General features: G+C 37.2%; 1 gene segment (V, D, J or C); it reads left to right on the forward strand.

Annotated features, from left to right (window-relative positions):
- Positions 1–3835: 3835 nt before the first annotated feature.
- Positions 3836–22071, forward strand: part of LOC309490516 (Ig kappa chain V-III region MOPC 63-like) — a 225856-nt gene continuing 207620 nt past the window's right edge. Inside the window, exons 1-2 of the V gene segment in view lie at positions 3836–3931; positions 14142–14461.

Here is a 22071-nt window from a genome sequence, read left to right on the forward strand (position 1 = left end):
ATGGAGGATCACAAACTACACAATATCAAACCTTTCACACACTTTATTCATTTATTATGATGTAAGTAAACATGAAACACAATCTTATATCCCTTACTAAACTAGACACAAATGTGGAGAAAATGTGAGTGGAGCTTGTTCCTGTAAAACTTGCCACTACAATGTAATCTAACTGTAGGAAAGTCAATCACTTTAACTGCACTTCCATCCTTCACCACTAGAGGACAGATCTTTAATATTACTGAGTTCCCTATCTGTCAGCAAGAGAGTTTCTCTGGGCACTTCAACACTTCCTTTATTTCCAAAGGAGAATATTCTCTAGCAAGATAATATCTCTATAAAAGAGAACATTTCCTCTAAAAGTCGCTTGTTTGGGGCTTTGAAGGAGGAGTTTGCAGATGAGTTAGGCGGTTCCCCTGCGGGTGAACTTCATTTCTAGAAATTAACAGACTTTAAAAGCCACACACACATTAAAAGCCGAAAATGTGTCATTCGTGTTCAGAAAAAGAAATACAATAATAATAATAATGAGCTTAGCTTTGTGTTGCGCTTTAACTTTAAACAGAACGAGTACATCTTTCTTGAAGTGCACATTGTAGATCATAACAGAAATTAGCACAGCCAAAACTGATGAATGATTGACACCTCTTCCAGCAGCGGTCGGGACGAGTAGAGCGCAGTCTGGACGGTTTAGAAGTTGCAGATGTCCTGATCAGGCCAGTGTGCACATGATGATGGACAGGAGTCATAGTCCCATACTCCATTTCAATGAAGTCATTCAACTGTGCTCTCAGAGTTACAGTTATATTCATAAAGAGCCTTCGAGTCCCACCAGGTGTAATCCACGTTTAGAGAGTTGGGTCACTCTCCCACTCTTTACTGTAGATACAACTGTATATTTATGCCACTTTGACACACTGATCACTCGAATATACAGCTACAAATGATCTCACTAAAAACCCGTCAGTCATGAATGATCACGTCTGATTGCTGATCTCTGATTGGCTGAATCAGATCTGCAGTGGGCCGGTGTATTTACACATCATGATGACTGATTTTATGGACTACATGCACACTTGAGTTTTGTTTATTAACCAATTAGTCTATAATATGTAGATGTTTGAAAACCGGTTTTTATTATACAATTAACAAATACACTTTAATATAAACATGTATGAACAATGAACACATACACTATGATATTAACATTTATTAACAACACACTGATTCTTCATTTGTGATCATGTAATAGTTATGATTTTCATATACAGTATATTTACACCATTGTCTATAAATGTAATGATTATGTAACAATTAGTGTCAGAACGGCTGATTCTTGATCTTTTTTATAATAAAGTTTTTAATCTCCTATAAATTATCAGTTTGTCTGCGCTGCTTCACTAAAGCAGAAGTGAAAGTGTTCCAGTCCAGATCATATAACCAATCAAAGAGTGAGACTGAAAACCCCATTTGCATTGTCAGGGTGGAGTGATTGTGATCCTCTCAGAATAGAGCAGCTCTGTCTCCAGAGACCATGTTCAAACCCCAAGAGCTTTATTTGACATTTACTGCTACAGTAGCGGCCGTCCTGCTGGCTCTCTGCGCTGGTCAGAACCCCCTCGGTGACCTCTGACCCGTCCAGTGTCCAGCTCACCAGCGCCCCCTGTGGAGAGTAAGAGCTGAGCAGGCAGAGCAGTGCGGCTGAGTCTCCAGAGATCTGCAGAGAAGAGGGCGGCAGCAGAGACACTGAGGGCTTCACTGTGGGACCAGCTGCAGGAGACAAACACAACACATTCACACACACACACACACACACACACACATAGGAATAATGCTGCTCTAGTTTTAGATTAAATCATTATAAAAACAATATCAGTAACACTTTATTTAAAGCTTTCATACATATTGCATTATAAAAGTACTTTTTAATACATTAATTATGCACTGCTATATACATTAAAATGCATGTATGATCTAATCAATAAGTGTAACAGCAGTTATAACACATATTATCTATTATCAGGCCGATCTGACTGCTTTAATTCCAGCAATTATTCACTCTGAACATAAATATCTTACATTTTGAGATATTCACCTGAACTGAAAATGTAACTCAATTTCAAACAGAGTTAAAACACAATTGAATCATACAGAATGAACAAAACACTGAATTATAAGCACAACATGAGCAAAAGAGATTCAGTATCATTGACTGAACTACAGAAAGTAGCAACATTTACATTCTGATGACAAATCTCTTTTTTCCATGTATGATTTCTACAATAAAAGATGAACTAAATATGAACTCAGTGTAGAAATAAATGAAGGAAAGACAAACCTGTAATAAACTGATTAAACTCATAGAGAGATTCTTCTATGTTTAAAATTTTATTTCATTTTTTATATATATATATTTTGTTGTTGAAAGGAATAATGCTATTCCTATAATAATATCATTGTTTTAGATTAAATAATTATACAAAAATATCAGCAACACTTTAATTAAAGCCTTTATACATATTGCATTATAAAAAGTATTTTTAATACATTAATTATATATTGTTTTACACATTATAATGCATGTATGATCTCATCAATAATTGTAACCAAGGTTTTAACACATTATAATATTATCTCTTCATTGTTACATCTTAAGAAATTAAAATACTTTAAAACTCATGATAAACAACCAATTTCAGATGTTTTAAGTATTATAATACATTTTAACTTTGGTTGCAATTATTTACGAAAATATATACTGCATTATTATCTACATTATTGATACCTTTATAATGCATTATACATAAAGGCTTCAAGTAAAGTTTTACCATAATATCTAATAATTATTATTATTAATAAATGTTGTTCTTGTTTCAACTGTAAAACACTTACTGAAATATGTAATTAAATATGTAATTAAATAGACTTACATTTGATCACCAGTTTAGTTCCTCCACCGAATGTCCACCACAGTGATACAATCTAATGAAACGCTTGTACAAAAACCTCTATTCCACTCGAGTGAACACACACTCCAGCAGAGAGAGAGAAACAACACTTCAACACACTGATATTAGAAGATCCTCAGCTCTTCTCAACACTCACTCATTCAGATTTGACTAAATGCTTTCTGATATAACACTGTTTAAAGAAATATATTTGATGAGCTGTGACCTCTGAGGTGACCTTTGACCTCTTTGATCATGGATGATGTTGTGGAGTTTCTCATAATGATGCTTCTGTTCTTCATATGCAGATCAATCATCATGATTCACAGAAAAACCTGCAGCTTCAAATAAATTAATCAATAATTCTGAACATTTCAGATGCACATTGTTTAATATATAATGACCTGATTATGAGTCCTGATGAACTTCATGCTTGTAGAAAATGTGGGGAATAAATAGACATAATGAAAATATTTCCCAGAGAGCAACATGTCAACATTGATTCCAAATTTTTATTATTACTCTAAATATAGTAAAGCTTATTTATTTAGTTCTTGATTTGTCATTGTTAACATGCTTGTAAAGGTGTAGCACAGAACTGTACTCAGAGAAACTGCTGCGTATGACATATGTTTAAAATGATCTACATTCATGATTCTCCAGACAAACATAAACAAAAATATTTCACAATTAATAAATACAGTATGTATAATTAATCACTAAATGGTTCAATAACATTATTCTGAAAGTAAAATCTTCTATGTAGAGTTAATGAGTTTGTTATCAGCACAAGCTGTTGTAAATCCTGCCCACTTCTATGCATTGTCAGCACATGCTTCAGTGCTCTGAGAGTGTTTATAGTGCTGTGAGTTTAACACTTCATGACTGAGAGCAGAACACAATCTTCATCATCACACAAGACTAAACTACAGCAATGAACACAATCAACATCTTCATCTGGACTCTCACACTGTTTGTTCAAGGTCTGTGTAATACAGCCTTTATAATGATTATTAATTATCTTAAAATGTAAAAAAAAAAAATATATATATATATATATATATATATATATATATACATATATATATCATTTTAATTTTTGTTTGTGTTTTCTTTCAGAGTGTAGGGGACAGTATACTGTAACTCAGAGTCCATTAATAACAGTTCAACCAGGAGAAGAAGTCAGAATAAACTGTAAAACCAGCAGTGATGTGCATGGTGGCAGTTACTTACACTAGTACTCACAGAAACCTGGAGAAGCTCCTAAACTCCTCATATATTATGCAACAACCCGTAATACTGGAACTCCATCTAGATTCAGTGGCAGTGGATCTGGCAGTGATTTTACTCTGACCATCAGTGGAGTCCAGACTGAAGATACAGGAGATTATTACTGTCAGAGTTATCACAATGTGCCAGTGTTCACACAGTGATAAAGAGTCGTACAAAAACCTCTGTCAGTCAGACGTCACAGTGACTGCACTGATACAGCTGAGAGAAACTGCAGCTGCTGATGGAGGATCACAAACTACACAATATCAAACCTTTCACACACTTTATTTATTTATTATGATGTAAGTAAACATTTAACACAATCTAATGTGGAGAAATGTGAGTGGTGCTTGTCGCTGCAAAACTTATTATATTAAAACTTATATTATTACTGTAGGAAAGTCAATATCTTTAATTGCATTTACAAAATTCACCACTAGAGGGTCACGTCTTTTACATAACTGAGTTCCCTATCAGTCCCTCACGTTTGACGTTACGATGACGTGACGACATAATTGGGATCACTTCAGGGAGCCCTATCATCTTCGAGTGTCAACAGAACGAGCCAATGAATGTTGGCGTGCGTGAAACGCGTCACGCGCAGCGCGGGTATATACAGGAAGCGGGTGCACGCACACATTGTCTTTCACTTCGGAGCCGAGCTTCTGTTTAACTTCAGATCTACAAGACTCTAATAACGTTGAAGACTCTTCAGACTCTCTGCCTTCAGTGTTGGTGTGACGGCGCGATCAGCGAGACGTTGCGGAGCGTCTGACGCCAGGCCTAGTGCTCGTATGCTTGTGTAACTTGTGCTAGGCTGGGTTCCATATGTGGTGATCCCTGCGGCGATCCCATATGCGTATTCCTCCACGACCAGCTCCCTGCGGTGAGCCCGTGTCTTTTCCTTGGCAGAGTCCGCTCTGCCGTCTCTGTCCGGTTGTCCGGTGTCCTGCCCCTTCTCAGGCTGGAGCCACCCCTATGATATGCTCTATGATATGTCTCTAGCTGAAGTCACCCAGCTAATATCACAGATCTTGACTGAGTCAGAATTCAATGATTTTGAAAGTGCTGTAAACAATTCTGATTTACAACATGCCAGAAAAGATGAACTGAGGGAGGGAGTTCTCAGAGTGTTAAAGAACATTGTTGGACCAAACATGGACTGGTCAAAGATCACTAGTTGTGTACAGAAGGATGAAACTGTAAGTACACTGAAAGATTTTGTCAGTCAGCTGCAGCATACAGTGGGATAGCTGACACTTCAGAGAAGGTGCTAGATGATTATGGTCCGCTTGTTCGCACATGGTTTGATGGTCTTTTATCAGAACATAGAAAGGCATTGCCTTTCTTATACTTCACAATGTCCATTAGAACCCTACAAAACAACTTGGACAGATTAGCTACTTGGGAAAGAGACTCTGATGTAAAGGCAAGAGTAAAGAGTAAAAATTGCAGCAGCATCCTTTAACCCTCTGGGGTCTGAGGGGTTTTCTGGGCCTGGAGGTGTTCTGACATGCTCTGACATTTGTGCTTATTTCTGTTACTTGTGACATTTTCATGGCTAAAGTCTGATTACACTGTATTCAGCACAAACTCTGCTACAATAATATATCAGCAGCATGTATGTAAAAGTTTTTAGTCAAGTCAAGTCATCTTCATTTATATAGTGCTTTTAACAATGTAGATTGCTTCAAAGCAGCTTTACAGAGATAAACGTATAATTTAAGGTAAGATTGTTTTGGCTTTATAGCGGTTCTTTAATAAAGTTATTTTCCAGCTAAAGTTAGTTTTGACTGATTCGGTTCCGTCGCAACGATCATTTGTTATTAAATTAGGGGCCGCCAAGACGACACCATTCTCTCTACACAGACTTTAAACGCGATCCTGTGAGAAACGCTGATGGCGTTCACATGCGCATTTAGAATTGGTTCTATAGTTATGTGCGTTTGAATATATGTGCGCAGGTTTGTAATTACCTACAGACCAAGCCTAAACAAAGTACTGGTGTTTCCTTATAGTTTTGATTCAGAATTTAATTTAATTTTATTTGATCAATTCGGGGTAGATACGCAAATTGAGTTTTCCTGACGACGCTTTATCTGTAGAGTGGTAAAGGGATCCTCCATAGGGAGAGACTAGTTGGCACTTCAGCACTGCGTCGTCATCAGGTCCAGGCGAAGGTCCTTCATCAGATCTGGATACGGCCTGGATCCGGCAGGCTGCGGGAAGACCTCGGGATAAACAAAGACACTAAAATTAGCGTAGATGCCATTCTTCTCATGATGTAACAAGTACATCAGGATTTATGGGAAGTGTTCCCGGTTCCAGCTGACCTAATCTATGCAGCCTAACATTGAATTATAGAAGTCTATAATGTATTATGTAAATGCTATGTCAAAGAGATGTGTCTTTAATCTAGCTTTGAACTGACAGAGTGTGTCTGCTTCCCGGACAATGTTAGGAAGATTGTTCCAAAGTTTTGGTGCTAAATAGGAAAAGGATCTACCGCCAGTAGTCGATTTTGATATTCTAGGTATTATCAACTGGCCGGAATTTTGAGATCGCAATAGACGTGAAGGACTATAATGCGTTAAGAGCTCGCTCAAGTACTGCGGAGCTAAACCATTTAGTGCTTTGTAAGTAATCAGCAATATTTTAAAATTGATGCGATGTTTAATAGGGAGCCAGTGCAGTTTTGACAGAACCGGGCTAATATGGTCATACTTCCTGGTTCTGGTAAGAACTCGAGCTGCTGCGTTTTGAACTAGCAGTAGTTTGTTTATTAAGCGTGCAGGGCAACCACCCAGTAGAGCATTACAATAATCTAGCCTTAATGTCATGAAAGCATGAACTAATTGTTCCGCATTTGTCAATGAGAGCATATGGCGTAATTTAGATATATTTTTAAGATGGAAAAATGCGGTTTTACAGATACTAGAAACGTGACTTTCAAATGAAAGATTGGTATCAAAGAGCACACCCAGGTTCCTAACCGACGACGAAGACTTAACAGAGCAGCCATCAAGTGTTAGACAGTATTCTAGGTTATTACGTGAGGAAGTTTTTGTCCAATAATTAGAATCTGTTTTTTCAGAATTTAGAAGTAGGAAATTACAAGTCATCCAATTTTTTATATCAGCTATGCATTAAAATCCTCGCAGATATCATTTCTTTCTAAAAAGGAACAAAGTTGTGAAGATACTGCCTTTTCTAGTATCTTTGACAGAAAAGGTAGATCGAGATCGGCCTGTAATTGACTAATTCTGTAGGATCAAGTTGCGTTTTTTTAACAAGCGGTTTAATCATAGCCAGCTTAAAGTTTTTTGGTACGTATCCTAGAGTCAAAGACGAATTAATGATATTAAGAAGAGGATCTATGACCTCTGGAAGCATCTCTTTCAGTAGCTTAGTCGGTATAGGGTCTAACATACATGTTGTCGATTTAGATGATTTAACGAGTTTAGTAAATTCTTCCTCTCCTATAGCAACGAATGAATCAAATTTTCCCTCAAGGAGACTACAATGCACTGCCTGATGCGATACTGTAGTAGACGGTTGCATAGTTATAATTTTGTCCCTGATATTATCAATCTTATAAGTGAAGAAGTTCATAAAGTCATTACTGCTGTGCTGCTTGGAAACTTGTGTGTTTGAAGCTTTCTTTTTCGTTAGTTTAGCCACTGTTTCAAATAAATATCAAAGCAATCTTTAGTGGCAGAAGTGATAGGTCTAACATATTTGTAACACGGAGTCGGCTTTGCAGCCTTGGCTAAATGTAATTTACACGAGACTAGATAATGATCTGAGATGTCATCGCTCTGCTGCAGAATTTCAATGGCATCAACATCTATTCCATGTGATAATATTAGATCTAGAGTATGATTACGACGATGAGTAGGTCCTGACACGTGTTGTCTAACTCCAATTGAGTTTACGATGTCTTTAAATGCCAAACCCAATGCATCTTTTTCATTATCGATGTGTATATTAAAATCACCAACAATTAGTACTTTATCTGCAGCCAATACTAACTCTGATAGAAAGTCCGCAAATTCTTTGATAAAGTCTGTATGGTGCCCTGGTGGCCTGTATACAGTAGCCAGCACAAATCTCAAACGTGATTTATCATTTATACTATATATTTTTACATTAAGCACTAACACTTCAAAAGAATTATATTTAAAACTTGATTTCTTAGTGGTTTTGAAAATATTACTATAAATTACAGCAACACCTCCCCCTTTGGCTTTCAGACGAGGTTCATGTTTATAACAGTAATCTTGCGGGGTGGACTCATTTAAAGTAATGTAATCGTTTGGTTTTAGCCAGGTTTCTGTCAAACATAGCACATCTAGGTTATTATCTGAAATCATATCATTAACAATAAGTGCTTTTGAAGTAAGCGATCGAATATTCAGCAACCCAAGCTTTAGCATTTGCTCATCTGTATTATAGCTGTTTTTTATTTGTTGAACATCAATTACATTTTTAACCTTAGATGAGTTTAAACGTTTTTTGGATTTCCATATTCGGGGAACAGACACAGTCTCTATATGATGATAGCTAGGGGAAAGAGGCGCTATGTGATGGGATTATGTGATGGGATTCTATGTGATGGGATTTAGTTTTGAGATAATGACATTTATGCGTGGTTTGTGAAAATACAAAAAAAAAAAATGTCACTGAAATAAGGCCATGAAACCCCTACTGATTATTTCTTCACAAGACTTTTGAAAATTGTATCACATAGCCTAGAATATTTTCTCCAAAACTATGTGAAAATCATCCTGACTGCTCATTCAGAGAAGACAATATATTGATTTAAAAATTGTAAGACGTGTTTTGTGTGAGAAAGCTTTATGTGAAGGGGCGTGATCACATCATTAATATGTATTGTTTTCACACCTGAGAAAGACAAAGACCCTCCCTAATGGCCCTATTAGGAGCTATCAGGCCCTGTCATTCTGAGCAACCTTGCACAAAGAATGAGGAGATTTAAAAAAGAATGGCTTTTTGATTGTTTGGATTTATTTACAACACAACATAATCCAAAGATACACAACAAATGACAAAAAAGCACTTATTGAAAACAATGATCCAAAGACAGAGACCTTTGTGCCATTCCTAAAAACATTGTACATACCTTTCATTTCCAAGGTGTTTGATTTTCACTTTACCATGTTCATGTACAGAGACTCATGTGAATGTTGAAGTCAGCAGGACTCAGTGGCATCTGGTCACTGAAAAAAAAAAAAAAAGTGAACATACTGATATCAAGATTTCAATAGGCCTGCACGATTTTGGGAATACATTTTAGATTTTTCAGGTTAAAATTGCTTTTTAAAATTCACAGAATACACACACACACACAAATGTTTCCAACAATATATAATATAATGAACACCAGGTTTGTTGTTCCTTGTAAGCATAGGCTATGCGCAGTGCTGCATAAAATAATAATAACAATAACCTATAGCAGCCTATAAATCTTCCAAAAGATTAAGATAAAAATATATTGATTATAATATGTTACTTCAAATGTTTCCATTCGTTATGATGATATGAAATTAGATATTAGTAAAAACATGAAGCCGTTTGGTGCGTTTTGCTTTACAAACGCGATCCAAAATATGATACATTCAAACGCACAGCATGCTCCAAAATATGAAACATTATGGTTACCATATTATACATATCTACGTTTGAGCAGATATCCACAAACACAGTAACAGTAAAAACGGGTCTAAATATTATAATATTCACCATATATCTAGCAACAGTTCAACTGCTATGTGAAGTTTATGCAACAATAACATAAACTAATAAGTAAGAATTTCTTACCTTACATCTTTCTTGTCTTCAAATCGCGTTCTTCTTCTTCTGAGGTAAATCCAATGTAAGCTCACGGCACGTCTTTCAAACTCGCGTTCGCGTTCCATGTGGAGATTTGCATGTGAATCTCTTTTGCGCGCGTGGGCGTGGTCAAATAAAAAATAATGAGCAAAAGTTTGAGATACTGGACATCTTGTTGGTTTTATACAAATTACTTAAACAGAGAATATTTGTTTTCAGTTTGAATCCGATCATTTAAAAGTACACACTTAAATGTTTATAAAGGTATATGGCTCATAAATGTGTGACAAGTATTCGCTGAGTTTTGTTTCAGTTTATAGACGTGCTCAAGAAAAAAAAGTTCACCGCGACGGGGAGGCAGAAAGCACACCGTTTATTTTCTTTATTTTACAAAAGCACAATGTTTTGATTTGATTGTAAGTGGACACATACAAAAGTAGAAATATCACAGATTCTTTTTTCATATTTCTTTTTTCTGGATGACCATAAATGACGGAGAAATTTAAGTTTATTGTGCTACTATGTGAAGAAAATCCAGCAAAACGCACGGGCGCGTTTGTCAACCCCAGAGGGTTAAGGTCAACACAGAGAATCAACAGAAACGCAAATGTCCTAAGAGAGAGGGCAGTTGTTATTACTGTGGTAAGCATGGACATTGGAGAAAAGAGTGTAGGAAAAAAAAAAAGAACTTTAGAGAAGTTAACAATGTTACTCAGCTTCTACTCAGTCTGCTTGCTACTCTGAAGCAACCCCTCCCCTTGTCATTAAACTCGTGGGGCAGCTTGATGAAGTGTTAACCATTTGGGCTGTGAGTGCTTAATCTCCCCAGTAACCTACAACAAAGATTAAATACTTTTTTTTTTTTTTTTAAAGAACAAAAGGAAAGTGACTGTCTCAGCCTTCCTTTGGGGGACACTGGTTAACTACACTCACAGCCTTAAATGTTATACTACAGCACAAGCCATTCACGTATCCATCCACTATGGCAGGGGTCGGCAAGTAACTTTGGCCGCGGGCCAATATTTTTTTTAGCCAGTAGATGGCGGGCCAGCTACACAGAGTAGGCCTATGGATACAAATTAAATACTCTTAATGAACTCTGTCTCACCTCCCATTTCAATGTTGTGAATAATAAATTCAATTTTGTACTATCAGCAGAGAAAAAAATGTCACAGAAAAAATTTATGAAATATAAATAACATAAATAGGACAAAGCCTATCACTCAAATTTCTAAGCAACATAAACGAAAACCATATTGCCCTACTGACAAATGAAGTAGGCTATTTTCTGCCGAACTATTTCAAACATCCTTGCAAAAAAAGAATGTTGTTGACTGACAATGGTTTCAGAACCAAACAGCTCCTCAGAGCTAGGTGTAGCCTACAGGTGGTCAGAATGAAGTGCGGATACGCTGTCAAAAGATGTCGGGAGTGGGCTATTGTCAGTCAGACCGCCCGCTCCGTCTAAAGTATAGGTACATCAGAGTTCCGACCGCTACTGTCTTTATACTTTAAAATTTAATCCCGCGCCGCATGATAGTACTTGATCTGTTTAAAATGATTTCATTGGTATATGTCTGCTAAGGTGTTAAATTAAAATTCAAAATTAAAATTTGTCTAAACCCGTTATTATTTTTTTCTATTTTTGATCTGAGTGCACAATCAGAAAATCGGAAAACGAGTCGTTATTTGTTTTTTCATTTTAGTTCAGGAAATAAATAATGGAAAAACAAGTCATTTTTCATTTTTTGTAATTTTTGGTTTTGATTTGAAAAAACGATTGATACGAATGATACACTGGGCCTATTTGTAAACCGTTATTGTAAAAAAAAAATAGGCTGATTAAAAAAAAAAAAAAAAACAGACTTCCAAAATAATCCGGCGGGCCAGAAAATATTGCTGGCGGGCCGCCTGTTGCTGGCCCCTGCTCTATGGGTTATGATGTCTGCTATGACTGATGTTTTCATTGGAAGATGGAGATGTTGCACAGTAAAGTTTGCAAATCACCTACAGGGACAGAATAGGACACACAGACCAGTGAGGAGCCCAGGGAAGAACCGAAGTGCAAGGCCTCGGGGGCCAACCCTGTGGTGAAGACTTCCTCATAGGTTTCCCCCTCTCAGTAGTTTATCCCCACCTTATTGGTCCATAGGTGTCAATTCAATTAAGAATAGGTTATGGAAAAACACTATACAATCACAATGTTTACTGTAATACGGTTACGATAGGTAGTCAACCAGAATGCCTATAACATTCTGATGAAACATAAGACTGCAAATCGACTCATCATTCATGTGGGGAAGAATGATATTCATAAAGAGCAGTCAGAACTCCTTAAGAAGGATTTCAATGAACTTTTTGAAACACTTAAAAGACTGAAAGTTCAAACATTCATCAGTGGACCACTCCCAGCAAGAGGAACAAACAGGTTTTCACGACTGCTTGGGATTAATACATGGCTGCAAAAAACCTGCAATATAAAAGGAGTAAACTTCATTGACAACTTCAATCTTTTCTGGAGTCAGAGACAACTATTTCATCGGGATGGCCATCACCCAAACAAACTTGGTTCAAGAGTGTTAAAGGACAATATCGACTTCTCCCTCAATCATCCTTCTGCAGTGTGTGTCAATCTGAACGACACACACACTCCTGGAAACAGTATGAATGAACACGGGACTTCACTGCAGCAGCAAAATGGACATGCAGTTGACATATCACACAGGGACAATGATAACACCACTGAGCCACAACAACCTCTGCTCACGGACACAATCTCAGCTGAGCCCTGCCCACAGAGCTCACCACAGACAGACACATCAGAACTGCTCCAAGATTCAGCACCCAAGGACGACTTCCTGGAAAACAGCCAGGGAAGCCAGGACAGCATATTACAGCCTCCGATAACACCTGAGCAACAGCCCCTTTCACCAGATACTCTCTCCCTCTCGCCAGCAACTCCACTTCTGTGCTTCTCACAGAAAATGGAAGAACTGGTGCATGCTGGAACCAGACTATCCCACTCTTTTGCTGCAAGCCCCCAGTTACCAACCAAAAAACGTCAGGCACCTCAAACACCGAAGCCTGCGCGCCGAGCTCGCCCGCCCCCTCCTGTGAGAGCTCTTCGGCCTCTTCGGCCAAAACGCCAGGGCCCACACCCTCCTCCATCTGCTCGAGGTGAACCAAAAACAACTGATACCAGCTCTCAGTGATGTATTCTGGGTCCCTGCTATGTTAACAGTAACTTTCTCAAATGTTTACAGAACAAGCGGGAACCCAGTGTGCCTGTATCTTTCTCTATTGCTGTTCTATTACAAGATAGAAAGTCTAAGGCCTTCAATAGCCGTACAGCAAACCCAACTAATCTGGTGCCTATTACATGTCAAACTAAGATTGCTGTGGAGACAAAAAGTAAGACTGTCAAGTTAGCACTTTTAAACATTCGCTCACTTAAAAATAAATCACTTCTAGTCAACGACTTAATAACCACAAACAACCTGGACTTTATGTTTCTAAATGAAACCTGGCTAGAAGACAGCTGCAGTGCAACAATCCTCAATGAAACATCCCCTCCTAACTTTACTTTTATGAGTGTCTGCAGAGCTGTTAAGAGAGGTGGGGGTCTAGCTGCTCTTTTTAAAGATATCTATCAATGTAAGCAAATATCATTTGGGAATTACCCGTCTTTCGAATATCTGGGTACTGTGTTAAAAAGTAAAATCTTCTATGTAGAGTTTATGAGTTTGTTCTCAGCACAAGCTGTTGTTAATCCTGCCCACTTCTTTGCATTGTCAGCACATGCTTCAGTGCTCTGAGAGTGTTTATAGTGCTGTGAGTTTAACACTTCATGACTGAGAGCAGAACACAACACAATCTTCATCATCACACAAGACTAAACTACAGCAATGAACACAATCTACATCTTCATCTGGACCATTGCACTGTTTATTCAAGGTTTGTGTAATACAGTTTTTATAATGATTAATAATTCTCTTAAAATGTGATTTTTATCATATACTGTAAATCATCATATATATCATTATAATTTTTGTTTGTGTTTTCTTCCAGAGTGTAGAGGACAATATACTGTAACTCAGAGTCCATCAATACCAGCAGTTCAACCAGGAGAAGAAGTCAGAATAAACTGTAAAACCAGCAGTAGTGTGTGGGGTAATAATCGTTTAGCCTGGTACTCACAGAAACCTGGAGAAGCTCCTAAACTCCTCATATATTATGCAACAACCCGTAATACTGGAACTCCATCTAGATTCAGTGGCAGTGGATCTGGCAGTGATTTTACTCTGACCATCAGTGGAGTCCAGACTGAAGATACAGGAGATTATTACTGTCAGAGTTTCCACTATCCAGGCAGCACTAGATGGTTCACACAGTGATAAAGAGTCGTACAAAAACCTCTGTCAGTCAGACGTCACAGTGACTGCACTGATACAGCTGAGAGAAACTGCAGCTGCTGATGGAGGATCACAAACTACACAATATCAATGTTTAGTTCAAAGTTTATAAAGACCTTAAAGTTAAATATGATATAATATTTTCTTAATGCTAAAATACATTAACCCAGTTCACAGTGATGTAGTGGTGCCTGGAGAAGTGGGTATACTCTTAATTTATGCCCCCACTATCTTTTTAAGCGTCCCAGCAAAGGATGAACTCTCTGTGTTATAAACAGTGACATGTAAGACTAGTCTTGCATATTAGTTCACCCCAAAATGTGCCAGTAGTATTTGCACATTATCACTTAACTTTTGCTGCTTGACTTCACGGAGAAAGGATCATTATGAAATTAATATTAGCCACAGAAGAGGAGCAGTTTCTGCAATTAATACTGGCCCACAGACTATAGGAAGAGACAACTAAATAATTATGTATTTTGAGTGACTATTCCTTAGTCCATCCACACATGAAAATTCTCTCACGTTGCAAATAGTCTGTGCCAGTAGTTTATTTTGTGAACTATCTCTTAGAACAGCTGATTTGCAGCAGATAGTGTAGGCCAGAGTGTGCCACCATTATACGTTTACACTATCTGTTGCAAATCAGCTGTTCTAAGAGATAGTTCACTCAAAATTCATAATTATTTAGTTGTCTCAATTCATAGAGTCTGTGGGCCAGTAAAAATAAACTAATCTCTGACTGAAACACCATGCTTACCTCATCTTGAATATATCATATTTAACATTAAAATATCATCATCATCATTCAAAGAATTCAACAATATATTCAAAACAATGTTAAAACATAACAAAAATATATACATTTTACAACATTTTCATGAAAACCACAATGATATACTCATGCAGGGTTTCTAAATAAGTGCTTATATTTTTGGCTCAAGGGGCTTAACTTCAGGAGGTAAGTAGCGCAATTTCATAAATATGAAATAACAAATAATGATTTTGAATTTATAGTCAGTGCAGGTTTTTAAACCTGTCAAAAGCCTGTCTACCCCTGTACTCCAGTATATTGCAGACACACTTGCTCTCTGCAGGGGTTTTCACAGAGAGGCAGTACGGTGGCTCTTCAACCAGGTTCTTGTATACTTTCTAGGATCAAACTTTGAAGTAGGGGGTCTGTTGATGTTAATCATCATTAAGTTTGATATGTTTGAGACCAGTAGGACAACCCTTTTGTCTGTGCTTATATTGTTCATAAGGCTAAAGTTCCTCTCACACTCTGCTGTACTGACAGGGAATGTTTTCATCCAGTTAATGAGTGGTTTCAGGTCATTGGGCTCACTGTTGGGCTCTTCCAGTAGGTCCCGCATCCCATTCAGTGCTTGGTCTGTGCACAAGTTAAATCGCTTGCACAGTCGCTTAACTTGTTCTTCACCATGGCGGATGCTGGGGTTTGATGGCCATTTACTCTGATCAAGGATGCTGAGGTCCTTGATGGTCTCATCTTCGAAAGACAAGCGTTGCTCAAGATAGTTCACAAGGCTTTGTAAGAACTGTCCTGGATTGATAGACTTGAGCTTTGTATTTATTTTCAAGGCTATAGATCGATACACCCCACTCTCTTTTGCTTCTGAAGCCTCACCATATTTCTCACCTGGACTCTCTTTAAATGAATGATTCACTCTGATTGTGTGTTTCAGCAGAAGCTCTGCTCTGAGGAGAGTTATAGAACGAGCCTGAAGCTCCTGTGACAGGACACTTAGTTCATGGAGTGTGTCATACATGAGCCCAAGGTCACAAATAAATTCAGGACTTTGAACACGGTCCAATAAACCTCTGTACATTTGCTTCTCTGTGTTGGAACTCCTCTCATTAGAACAAGCATTCTTAAAGTGCTGCACAAGAGCTCCCAGTGATGTCCAAACAGCATGAACAGTCCGAAAGCTACTGGCCACCCAGCGTACATCCAAGACTCTGCCAATGCGAAGAAGTTGTGAGCCTACTTCAGCTGCTGCATCTTTGAGTTCACGCTCATTTTTGTTTGACATACTATACAGAGAATATAGCTTGTGCATAAAAGCTTTAATGGACATTTTTGTCCTGAAGGTTCTGAGAGGAAGTATTTTGTGTTACAAGTGCAAAATAGATTTTTTAAAAGGAAATGGGGGTGAAATAGTAAAATTCCAATAAAAAATGCACACCTGTGCCAACATGTATGCAGTTGGCATTAACACAGGCAAAATTATTAAAAATAATAATAATAATAATAATAATGTCATGATTCTGTCCTCTAGTCCTCGAATTCTCTAGTTCTGAGACAGGATCATGGCAGACCCATGTTTGTGTACAACACATGGTCTTTGGTTTGGGCCATGTGCTTGTGTGTCTCATTACCTTACCCCGCCCCCTTGTTATCCTCGTTTGTCATGATTGTCTAGTTAGCATCACCTGTTCCCCTTATTGGTTCTCCTATTTAGTCTCCTTGTGTTTGCTGTCTTGTGTCGGTTCATTGTGATCTTTACCTCTGTGTGATCATTGTGAGGTTTGAGACCGTGTGATATCCTGTGAAGTTTCCTGTTCCAGAGTATTGTCTAGTTATTGTTAGTTATAGTCTAGTTTAGTCTCTTTGTGTTCTGTCTACGTTTTGCCCCCTCGTGGGTTTTGTTTTCCCTGTTGTTAGTAAATAAACTATTTGTTATACATCCTGTTTGGGTTCATCCGTATTTATCGTGACAAATAATAAACTGAAAAGGACGAAATTGTCCATAAGATGCACAAGGGTTAAACATTGTTTTCTTGACAGCATTGCTTTAACTGTAAAATTATGCAATCTTTGTTAACAGGCTTTCATTCTGTTGGCGAGGCTTCAAACCAAAGGCTTTTTTACCAGATGGTGCCATTTTTTCAGGTTTGGCCTATAAAGCAAATACTCACTTTATTCCTGTTTTCTGCTTCAGCATATTATTCAGACAGTTGGATAAATTATGCAGCGATAATTGTGTGGGTGTGCTAACACAACTTAGATTTATGGCTTTGAATTTCTACCAGTTTTAGAGTTCAACATGTTTCATAAAATATATATTTTATATAAAGTTTTCTTAAGCCCTCAGTACATCATGTTCAGAACATGTTTCTTTAAATGATTGCAACCAATTAGAAGGTTAAAAGAGTATCAAAGAACAGGCCAATAAGGTTTGGGAGTCGCTATCAAAATGATCAATAAATCAATCAAATGTTCCCAAATGAGCCAAGAAATGATGTGGAATAATTTTTATCATGTGTCATCAAAATGTTTGCAGAGGGTTAATATATATGAATGTCTTCAAATCAATAGTTTCCTCGTCAGTTGTTAATTAAAGGTATAGCGGAGGATTTTCTTTTTCCGGGTGGATCATCAAGACTATTGGTCCTCCAAAGTGTCAATCATTCTAGTGATATGTTTACGTAAGGCCGTCGTACGTGCTCATGCACACGATTCACACGAGGGCGGTTCTTTTCTAAAATTCGGGAAAATCCTCCGCTATACCTTTAAGTGCAATGTAAATATTAATAATGACTGAATCAATAATATGTATGATTCTGTCAATAGACTCTTCAGAAATGTGTGTATAATAGCTTAGCATTTCTCAACATGAGGAAGTTGTTTGATAATGTGTTTGTGACTGATCTACAGTCTTCAGGATAATGATTTAAATAGAGAGAGTCACTTTGCATTGTCAGCACATGCTTCAGTGCTCTGAGAGTGTTTATAGTGCTGTGAGTTTAACACTTCATGACTGAGAGCAGAACACAATCTTCATCATCACACAAGACTAAACTACAGCAATGAACACAATCAACATCTTCATCTGGATATTGCTCTGTATATCAGGTATACAATAAGACACTGACATGCTTATAACTACATTAATAAAGTTGGTTCATATTTTATAAACATTTATTTCTATTTCTAATATGACACATTGTTTTTTATATTTTCTTTATGCATTTCTCTTCCAGGCTCCAGTGGACAGATCACAGTAACTCAAACTCCTGTAGTTCATACAGTTTCATCAGGAGAGAATGTTGTGATGAGATGCAGCGCCAGCACTCCTTTAACAGGCTGTACTCCACCCTGTCTGTCCTGGTACTTACAGAAACCTGGAGAAGCTCCTAAACTCCTCATATATCAGACATCAACCCGTAATACTGGAACTCCATCTAGATTCAGTGGCAGTGGATCTGGCAGTGATTTTACTCTGACCATCAGTGGAGTCCAGACTGAAGATACAGGAGATTATTACTGTCAGAGTTTTCACGTTATCAACAGTCAGTATGTGTTCACACAGTGATAAAGAGTCGTACAAAAACCTCTGTCAGTCAGACGTCACAGTGACTGCACTGATACAGCTGAGAGAAACTGCAGCTGCTGATGGAGGATCACAAACTACACAATATCAATGTTTACCAAAGTTTCTGAAGACTTAAAAAAAAGAATGAATTAATTGAGTAAATATACATTTATCTGTAGTACACTGTAAAAAATAAATGTATTTTTACAGAAAAAAAACGGTAGAATTTAACAGTATTATGACATTTTGATCAGAACTGTGAAATTCCATAAAAATGCTAACTTTGACATCTAATGTACATTTTCCCTGTTTTTTAACTATTTAAATTTGTTACTGCAAAAAAAATGACATTTTCCTTTAAATAACACAGGGTTCTTGCAGGTTTCAGGCAGTCAAATGTAAGACCTTTTTAAGACATTTTAAGACCATAAATTTGAAATTTAAGACCTACCAAAAAATGGCCCCAAAAATTTTTCAAATCAAAGAATTCATTTTATTTCAATGAATTAAGTAATTGAAAAAAACATTAATTTAATTTACAGATAAAACAATCACATTAGTAACCTTCCACACCCAACAACGTGTGTCAGAATCAGAATCAGATATATTATTTTTTTAATAGAAAATTGTACTATGCATATTATACTGTAAAAAACACATAATTAGTTGATTTTAGTTGATCATAACTAGAGATGAAATGGCAAGAACATTTCATTTCAATGATTATAGTGACAAAAATGACCACGGTTATCACAGAATCCTGTTCAAAAAGTACTAATACAACACAATGTCGAAAACCAGCAAATAACAAATAAAATTTGCATCAATATGCACTTTTTGTTTACATAAACATTAAAATAATACCATTAAAAATGATAGCCAGATTTTAAAAGTGTCTTGCAACATGTTATATACTAACATGTACAAGTTCAAATAAAGTTTAGACAAAAAGGTTTTTTTATAAAAAGATAAACCTCACATATTTCAGACTTTAAATCATTTTTTATAAAAAGATAAATTACTGACATTTACAATGCACTTTAGCTTATCTTTTATTATTAATAGTAAAATTCGGTCGGATTTTCCCGTGGCGTCTGTCATTGCTATGCAACCAAGCACTGCGCTCTCCACAATGCAGGCATGAAAACAGGTCAGGGGTAAAAAAGGTGAGAAGGATGCGGCAGCAAAAAATCCAATCCAATCCAATCAACATATATATATATATATATATATATATATATATATATATATATATATATATATATATATATATATATATATATATTGTGCTTTTAATGTTAAATTCATCAATCTGATGCAAATTAAACAAAGAAAAATTATTTTAGGTTACAGTGTCTGTCTACATTACTACTACATAATAATAGTTATAATATTAATCCCATGATAGTAATAGCCATATATTGTAAAACAAATGCACTGAAAAATAAAGGAAACTTTCATAATTAGTTTTGTACTAATTTCTATACTTGAAAGAGTATATTTCTATTACTTCACATTAAAGGTGTGATTGGGCTAGCCCAGTGTCAATCAAGAAAAGAACCAAATGGGCCGCTGATCTACGTGTTTCATGGGGTGTCAGAAAAAAAAACTAACGCTGACTTTTTATTGACCAATGCATTACACACTAATTACACACTAACCCAGCGCCGCCAATTAAGCAAAACAAAACGAATGGGCCGCCGATGTACCAGTTTTATGGGCCGTTAAGACAAAAAACGAAACAAAAAAGTGTGAGATGTATCGGCCCAAAAAGCACGTCGGCCCACCGGGAATCTCCCGGTAGTCCCGATGGCATTAGCCTACATGCCTGGACGTCACACAAAACAAAATCCTACATGTAGCCTTTCACCATCCACTTATTTAGCGGCTGTTGCAACAATTGACATGCCATCTCCTTTCCTCTCTCTCTTTTTCTATGTTTAGCCCCCGACAGCTTTTTTGCATTATCCATCTTTTTCGACGACAACTCACTACTCGTTCCTGCTCGCTCAGCGCTCACGGCGCCCGCGCCCGCTCGCGATATTATCCCGCCCTCTTCTATGCCAAAAATAAAAATAATGACATTGGCAACATCGCTGTCTGTATCTGACAGGACAGTTAACATTGTAAGCTAACTTACCTCAGGCTTGCTTTCCGACGTGCGGTTCTTTGTTCGGCAGTGTGATCATCAGACTCGCGGTGTTAAAGACTTTGAAAACAATTCTGCCCTACTCTGACTCGGATTGGCTGTCAGGTTTCGGCATTAGGAATGATGATTGTTTTTTTAAAGCTGCTAAGTTTATGGTAACTATAGAGATATAGCGGGTAAATGCTGGCCACGACCACGACCCGAAGCTGATTGGTTCGTTCTTGTCACATGACCTACGGTGCGTTTGCGTCAGTCTGAAGAGTTGAGTTTTTTTTTTTCTCTCGCTGAGCGCGCGCGCGCCTACATTTGAACGAACTTGAGCGCGCAAAAGATGCGATATGTGAACGGCCTGTTGGCGAGACATTTTTTAGACCTGACTAAATGAAATTTAAGACCACGGATGAGAATCTGGCCGTTTTTAAGACATTTTAAGGCCTTAAATTTAAAGTTCCGAATTTTAGACTTTTTAAGATTGTTATCCTGACATGTCCTTAAAAAAACATTCCTGTATATTTTTTGGTCAGAGTTGAATTTTTTTTAGTTTTACAGAGAAAACCAGTAGAATTTCACAGTCATATCACATTTTCATCAGAACGGTGAAATTCCACTAAAAATGCATACACTGTAAAAAAAGATTACATCCCCAAGTCAAAAATTTCTACCCTTACAGAAAAAACACATGAACTTCACATGTGCAAAAACTCATGTGATCACATGTGACCACATGCACATGTGATTTTGCACATGTGAAATTTAACATGTAAAAATGTGATTTGCACATGTGAAATATGTGGATCACATGTGAAACGTGTTTTGCACATGGGAAATGTGTGCTTTTGGAACATTTACACATGTGATTACATGTGAAACACATGTGAAACACATGTGATCATATGTGAAACATGTGAAATTCCCATGTGAAACCCATGAGCTCACATGTGAAACCCATGAGATCACATGTGAAACCCATAATCACATGTGAAACCCATGAGATCACATGTGAAACCCATAATCACATGTGAAACCCATGAGATCACATGTGAAACCTGAAATTCCCATGTGAAACCTATAATCACGTTAGAAACGTAAAATTCCCATGCGAG

The sequence above is a fragment of the Leuciscus leuciscus genome (genome assembly GCF_965113295.1).
Source record: "Leuciscus leuciscus genome assembly, chromosome: 25".
Classification (NCBI taxonomy): domain Eukaryota; kingdom Metazoa; phylum Chordata; class Actinopteri; order Cypriniformes; family Leuciscidae; genus Leuciscus; species Leuciscus leuciscus.